This window comes from Phasianus colchicus, chromosome 4, assembly GCF_987193195.1.
Source record: "Phasianus colchicus chromosome 4, bPhaCol1.hap1.1, whole genome shotgun sequence".
NCBI lineage: Eukaryota > Metazoa > Chordata > Aves > Galliformes > Phasianidae > Phasianus > Phasianus colchicus.
This window is the reverse complement of record NC_143439.1, coordinates 67,680,066-67,687,452: the sequence shown is the minus strand read 5'-3', so window position 1 is coordinate 67,687,452 and position 7,387 is coordinate 67,680,066. Positions and strand designations below refer to the sequence as shown.

Here is a 7,387-nt window from a genome sequence, read left to right as displayed (position 1 = left end):
GCTATGACGAGCTGTTAAATGGATTGGCCTAGGGCAAGAAAATGAAACTAAGCATACTCTAAAAGTTTGGGGAATTTGGATCAGGGACTATTCCATCTGTTAACTGCAGGACAGGCACAGTGTGGCTGATGAATGATGGAAGTACTTTTTATCACTGTGGTGTTAATGACATAATGAAGGTCTTCTAAGAGTGCAAATGTGGTGTCCTATAAATCTGCTTCTATACATTTTCCTTCATTTATCAAATATTAAGGGGATTTTCACCTTGTGTTCTGGAAATTGCTGCAGAGCTGCTACATTGATTTAGGAGGCCTTTTAGCTGCTTTGATGTCTATTATATTTTACCACACTGGTGAGTGGGGTTTATTTCATCACATATTCAGTTTAAAAGTTTTCAATATTGATAAAATCTGTGAAGATAGGTGTGTTATAAATTTTCTCCACTTAATAGGATTATTTCAGAGAACAAAGTGTGAGGAAAGGACTCATACTGGGCTTACACTGGGATAATCACTTTAACTCTTTTGACGATCCACCTCCTTGAAGTCTCTTTGTCAGACAGGTGTGAAAGAGACCCTTACCTCCACTGTTTCCAAATACTATTTCTGCCTGTCTCACCTTCCAGTTGCTAGAAATTTTGAGAAATTTTGGCAATTCGGACAATCTGTGATACATACTTTTTTCATCAGTCCTGTGGCATATAAGAAGAAAGTGACAAAGATGGGTTACTCTTTTTCACATTGGAGATTATTTTTTTCTTTTTTGGGGGGGTGTGTGTTTATCTTATCTTTTCCTTCCTAGTTGCATTTACTTTTTTCTATTTTACCATTCACTACTTTCTTCTTTTACCAATTCCTAAGCAGTATTTAATAACTGATGACAAATCTGTCCTAAGTGTTCTGTGAGGGAAAGATTAGATTTGGGGTTTAGAAAAAGTTACAAAAAACGGTTATACTGCTTCATGTGGAAATACAGATCTAAACAGCACAATGCAATTGCTCAAAATTATCTGTTGCTCAGATCCTGAAGTGCCTTTCAGAAGACACCTGCTCTTTAGCCACTAAAGTACTCAGGATTCCTGTACGTCCCATGTCACATCTTGGTGTCTCAAGAAGCATAGGGCATCTCAAACAGCACTGGAAATCTATGGCTGAGCATGTGAACTGAGCCCGAAAGAGGAGGTTTACACAGAGACCATCAACGACTGCAAGTGATCCAGTTATCTAATCTCTCATTACAGTCAGCAGAGAGTGGGGTAGGAGTTCTGCAAGTCTGGAGCCTCGGAAATTGTTAAGGTGACAAAGTGTGCATGCATACTGAGGGTAAGCTAAACAGCTCCAAAACTTCATTTGTTTTATTTCCTAAATCTCACTGACAAGAAAAGGAATTTAAGCATCTGTCTTACAGCGTAGATACTGACATTTAAATAATGACCTTCTCAATCTGAATGTCAGCTACGATATCCTAGAAATTATAGCAAGAAGAATTTAAAGCACCAATTTAGATGATGATAATTAAATTATTCTTATCAGGTAGATAGATTTTTGACCAAGACAATTGCAGTGCCTTTGTTGCCTAATCTGTGTTGCTCTCCCAAGAAGCAATAGGATGAAAGCATCCAGATAGTCACTGACTAAGGATGAGATGAGGATGTTACTTCCTTCACTAAATGGCAATGTCACATTTGGTACCAATGAATTCTGGAATCCAGAGAAAAGTGGATCAGCTGAATTCCTCAGAAAGACAGCTCTCCTGTCCCTCATATATCACAACAAGTGTGCTTGCTTCATTTAACCCCCACTCAGAACATTTTGTGTACAATGCATAATAAAGAGAATATTTATCTTGTTTCTCTTTTTCAGAATGAAAATGGATATAGATGTGAGCCCTACTTTGCAGCTGGCAGACACTGACATTTTGAGCAATCCAGTTTTAGAATCAAGATACAGCCTACTTGAGCAGATTTCAAGAAATATCATGGGATGGGAAACTTCTGTGTTATTTTCTCACTCAATTCCAGGGCACAAGAAGGGAAATGATGAATATAATAATACAGGAATTTTGTTCTCTGTTATGAACAAGGCCTCCCTCTTCCTTCAGGCTATGTGAAGGCCTCCTGGTATTATGAGAAACAGATCTCCTCTTTATGCCTCTAAAACTTGATATCATCAGAACTCTTCTCATCCTAGAGGAATCTCATTGAACATAAATAAACAGCACGTCAGTTTACACTGAGGTAAAAAAAAATATATGCAGGCTGCTTCCCTGTGCTTCACAGAACAACAAAATAAATGATTTACAAACCACTCAGCAAATTGCATCAGGAACTTAGATGGAAGTGACTGGACAAAAGAAAAACTAAATGAGATTTAAAATCTAGTATGGAGCTGAACCCAAATGTTAATACAGTGCAACTGAAAGGAGAGGAAGAGAAGGGAAGAAAACTGGAAATCAGGAGTGTCCAGATTGAAAACCACTTAGGTATTTAAAAATTGATCTTTAGCAGATCTCTGGCACCAGATCATCCAGATTCTAAAATTATTCAGGCACATGGTGTCATCACATGGCACAGAAAGGGAATTTAGTTAAGAGTTCTGAATGACAATCGATTTCAAATTAATAATGCACAATTATTGCTTTAAAACCATTTTTAAACCATTCCTTTTGCAGTCTTTCAGATAGACTGACTACTATGTAAGTGCAAAGCAAAGTGCAGAAAGCTGTAATGAAGAAAGTCATCCTTATAAAAGCTATACTATTTTTTCCCAGTTTTCTATCAACTACATTCAGAAAACAAAAAGTTCTGATCCAAGTTCTGAATTTTCCCAAAGCCCAAATCTAGCAGCTGTATTTATGGTTGAAAAATCAGTGCAGGAATCAGACACTGTAGTTGTGCAGGTGAGGTAATGGCTCTGGAACAAACAAACAAACAAATAAATAAATAAAAAGGTTACAGGTAATGTCCTAAATAATTGCTATAAGTTTGATATAAAAAGTCAGATGATATCATTCAAATCAAACCACAGCAAACAATTCCTTTGGTGATTGATTTAAATCTTTCCAGTCTTCAAACACTTTCCTATAACTCATTACCTTATTGAGCTTTTGAGACTTTCGCATGTCTCAACTCTTCCTGCAAACAGAAGCCACCTGATTTTCTTCCTGCAGTTTCACTAAGGCCATTATCAGGTATGTGGCCCATGGGATTCTGGCCCCAAAACAGAGGAACAAAAATAATGGAGAAGTAATTTCCTTATTATCAGTGAACAGAAAGGAAGGCAAACTGCTATAAAAAGAGATGTTCTGATGTGATTTACAATTGAGTTTGCAGATTGGGTTCACACGCTTTGGATATGTTCCACACAAACTATTCCATTTTGAAAGCTTATCTAAAACGAACCAGGTAGTTTTGTTTCTATTGCTAATTAAGATAATACAAGGCTGTTCCTTCAGTTCTCTTGCACACTTGAGCAATTTCATATGTTGACCATAAGGTGTGACCCTCCATTAAACATGTCTTAATATACTAATGTACTCACAGATGACAGTCTTACAATGACACTACAGGGCTGTCAGTCTTCAAAAAGATCACACATTACAGCAGATCAGAGGGGTTAAGTGAACTAGCAGATCTGCCAACCAGAGACATCTCATTCTTGCTGTGGTCACTGAGAGTTCTGTAGATGTCCTGCAGGATGCATGAAAAGAGGGAAAAAGACTGCAGTCAGCAAAGCAGTCTGCCTGAAAGTCTCTGAACTGAGTATACAAGGCAGCCCTCTTTAGCAAACTGTAGAATCATAGAATCATTAAGGTTGGAAAAGACCACCAAGATCATTTAGTCTAAATGCCAGTGGGACTGAAATAAATAAGTTCCCCAAACATAATCATTGTGTTCTTTAAAGAAGATAAGATACTTCCAGAAAGTCCAGCATCAACACTGAACAATTGTTCCTTGGTAAAAAAGAGTGGCATGTACTAAGTGCCCAACAACTCCTTTTCCATAGTGAATATTTAGGGAAGCTGTCTCCCCATGATTCGCAGGTAGGGCATGGGTCCTTAATTACAATTTTTGTGCTGCAATAAAAGCTATGTGCATACACTAATCTGGAACAAGCAGTGGAAGTTCAGTTTCCTACAGTGTTTTTCTGATCAGCAATCAGGTATTCCTTATGAGATTAGCCTCTGTTCTGTGGTTGTGTTCATTTTTGTTAGTTTAGTGTTCATTGGTTGTTCTTCTTTTTTTTTTTTTTCCAATAAATGGTCTAAAAATTACTGGATTTGGGGGCATTAGGAGTACAGATTCTTATTCTGAAAGGCTGAGGTACAAGGAAGTGTATGTGGAAATTTTGGCTGATGTGCCATAATAGCTAATATGGGTAGGACAGAGCATCAAGAGGTGGCTGAGATGAGTAAAAATTATGTTTTTACAGAAATATCCTATAATTATTAAATTGGACTGAAAGACTCTGGATCAAACAATAATAGGGAAAATACTCCAGCTTAGCAAAACATATCAAAAATAAGAACACGTGTTATCTTCTCAGTGTGCCCAAACACATAATGGGAGAAGGACAGAAGGGGAACAGGGACATTATTTGTTCATTGTTATCACTTTTGTGAAGGTACATCAATGTATGTCTATATACTTAGACCCCGTCGTTTTACTGCTTGGAAACAGCTGCAAGATATGGCAAAGTTTTGAAGCAGACTCCTGGAAATGATCCGCCCTTGGCAGCAGAACAACCTGCTTCCAGGAGAAGTTCAAAGAGGCAGTCATTAAGGAAAATGTCAATTCTAAATGTATTTTCCTTCTTTCTTCCTTCTTTGTCAGCTGCTAGAAAATGGCCCTCAGTGGCTTTGCCATTTAATTCTCCCAGAATCAGATGAGAGCAACATGCCGTTCAGACCTCTGTGAGGGCATGAACTTCTCTGTCCATTCAGATCTGGGTAACAAATACTACATAATTCCAGCCATATGTGGGCTTTTGTATCCAGGTAAATGTTTTCTTTACACAAAGACGCGCAGCATGTGAAGAAATAAATGCAGTCAAATACAGTGGCTTACATAGCACTGCAGCCAGTCACTAGGGTGGAACATCAGATTAAGGTGCATCATGAATCCATGCACATCATAAAGGAAGGAGTCCCCACCTGAGGTTACACTGAATACATCTTTGTGTCAATGCATCTGGGTTTAATGCTGTTTCAGGCAACGATACTTAGACTACAGCTGGATACCTTCAATTCAGTAGGCCTCGTGTCCTGCTTCATTTAATTATTAAACACTTTCAGATATGCAGTCTAGTTCCTCTTTGTCTCAATTTCTCATTTACTATGAAAATAATTCTTTATCCCTCTGCCAGAAGGATTTTTTTTGCTGAGTGACCACACCTGCAGGACCACATAACCTTCTAAATGTTGCATTATTCATACGTCCCTTCAGGCTGGATCTGGTTTTCTTGAAAATGTTGTGCAAAGAGCTGATTTTTTCCACAGAGCATCAACAGGCAAAAAATGACTGTCAGTGCAAGAAGCAGCACACAAGCTTTTTTCTGTTTCTGATACTGTGACAACATAGACTGTAAATGGCAACTTATACATTAAAAATGTGTAAGAGAGAGCACATTGCCTGCTGAGGTATATGGACTCTATTTATTCCTGCCTCTGTAAAAACACAAATATGTATTTACATATCTCTATGTATTTGTATAGAGGTCACAGGCATGGGTTGAAGGTTGGACTAAATGATCTTAGCGGTCTTTTCAACCTGAATGATTCTTGATGGTTCTATGCTTCTGTTTCATATGTATTGATAAACACATTTAACATCTATGATTATCCAAGCACTGCTCAAAGAATCATCAAGGCTCCCCTATGCCATAATTAGAAATATTTTCACAGTCATTGGGGAGCCTTAAATAAAAAATCCAGAGCATCAAAACCACAGAGCTCAAAAGCCTCCTTATTTTGGGATGTTTCACAACTAAAACTTCATCCAAAAGTTCTCAGTATTTAGAATTTACATACATTAAAACTGAAGATCCAAATGTGTCTAAATTTAGCCATCTTCCATCATTGCTTGTAATCTGTATTTTAGATAGAATGACACAAAATATTACGTAAAGCAATCACAAGAACAAAAAAAAAAAGCAATCAAACAACAATCTCTTATGAAAAAAGAAAAATTCTTCCATCAATGTGGCAATCAGTTTCAGTCACTAGGATTTCTAAGGGTCACATTAATCTTTATCTATTTCTCTGTCACTGAGATTCTACAGTTATGGTTCATTTCCAACACATCACAGCAAAGCACCGCATTCCTGGGCGCTCCTTTTTCATGAACAAAACTAAATCAAACATCATCCTCCTGAGCCCTCCAAGACATCACTGGGAATCCTGGTACATAGATTTCAATTCTTGAGCATATTGCTATCAAACAGTGACTGAATGTCACTTCAGCTCTCCCTGAAGTCAACAGTGGATTGGATGTAGAAATGATCATACTAGAAATTCATTTTTCTATTTCCATGGATGGCTCAGAATGGCATCCCAGATCTCATTTCAGGAATCACTTAGGTAACTTGTATTTATAGGGCTGAGCCATAATGATTACCATCATGAACAAAGACCTGGGAGTCTCAGTTTTACCTTAGTTTTGATCTAAATAATCATTGAATCACTTCTTTTGGCCAAAGAACAAAGAAGCTACTGGTGGGAAAGGGGTAAATAAAAGAAATCAGAGTCAGCAATGTTGCACCTCTTGATTCCAGAGAGGTGTGAAACAAATGAGACTGTTGGTTTTCTTCAGCAAAAAAACAAATATTGCTTTGAGTTTTTCAAACTGATTACCAGTTATGCAAATAAACAAAGAGGGTTCATTGCTCTCTCAGGAAACAATGAGCGGATAGAGATGAAATTCAGGTAAATCTCTAATTTCAATCTTTTAAATGCCTCATTTTTAAGGCTACAGGAAACTGTTATGAACAAGTCACCTTTGTATTAATTAACTTTTACCCTGAATCAACAAGTAGACTGCTATATTTGTATCTCCTGAACAGCTTGCAGATGTCTAAAACTAAGTGCTAGCTTCAATAAAAGACAAATGTCTGCAAAAGAAAAATAATGCTTACATATCTTTTCTGTTCTGCTGCACACTAATAAAGTCACCATGGAGGTAAAATATATAGGAAGATTTGATTACATTTCAGCAAATTGAATAGCTTCAGGCTTCAGTGAGTAGGAAAGATGAAGAAAGTGTCTGCTTTATTAACACTCAGTTGCAAATGATTTCATGTGCACAAATAATAATTGATCTGAATTAATAATAAATGCTTTACCATCTATTACCTGATTTCATTTTCTTTTTAGTTTCTTCTTCTTTCACCCA

General features: G+C 37.2%; 1 long non-coding RNA gene across 1 annotated transcript; it reads left to right on the top strand.

Moving 5' to 3' along the window:
* Nucleotides 1–274: 274 nt before the first annotated feature.
* On the top strand, nt 275–2,132 carry LOC149918319 (uncharacterized). The gene is made up of 3 exons (XR_016466539.1): nt 275–352; nt 1,241–1,322; nt 1,863–2,132. It is a non-coding gene; the product is annotated as an uncharacterized LOC149918319 (long non-coding RNA).
* Nucleotides 2,133–7,387: the final 5,255 nt, after the last annotated feature.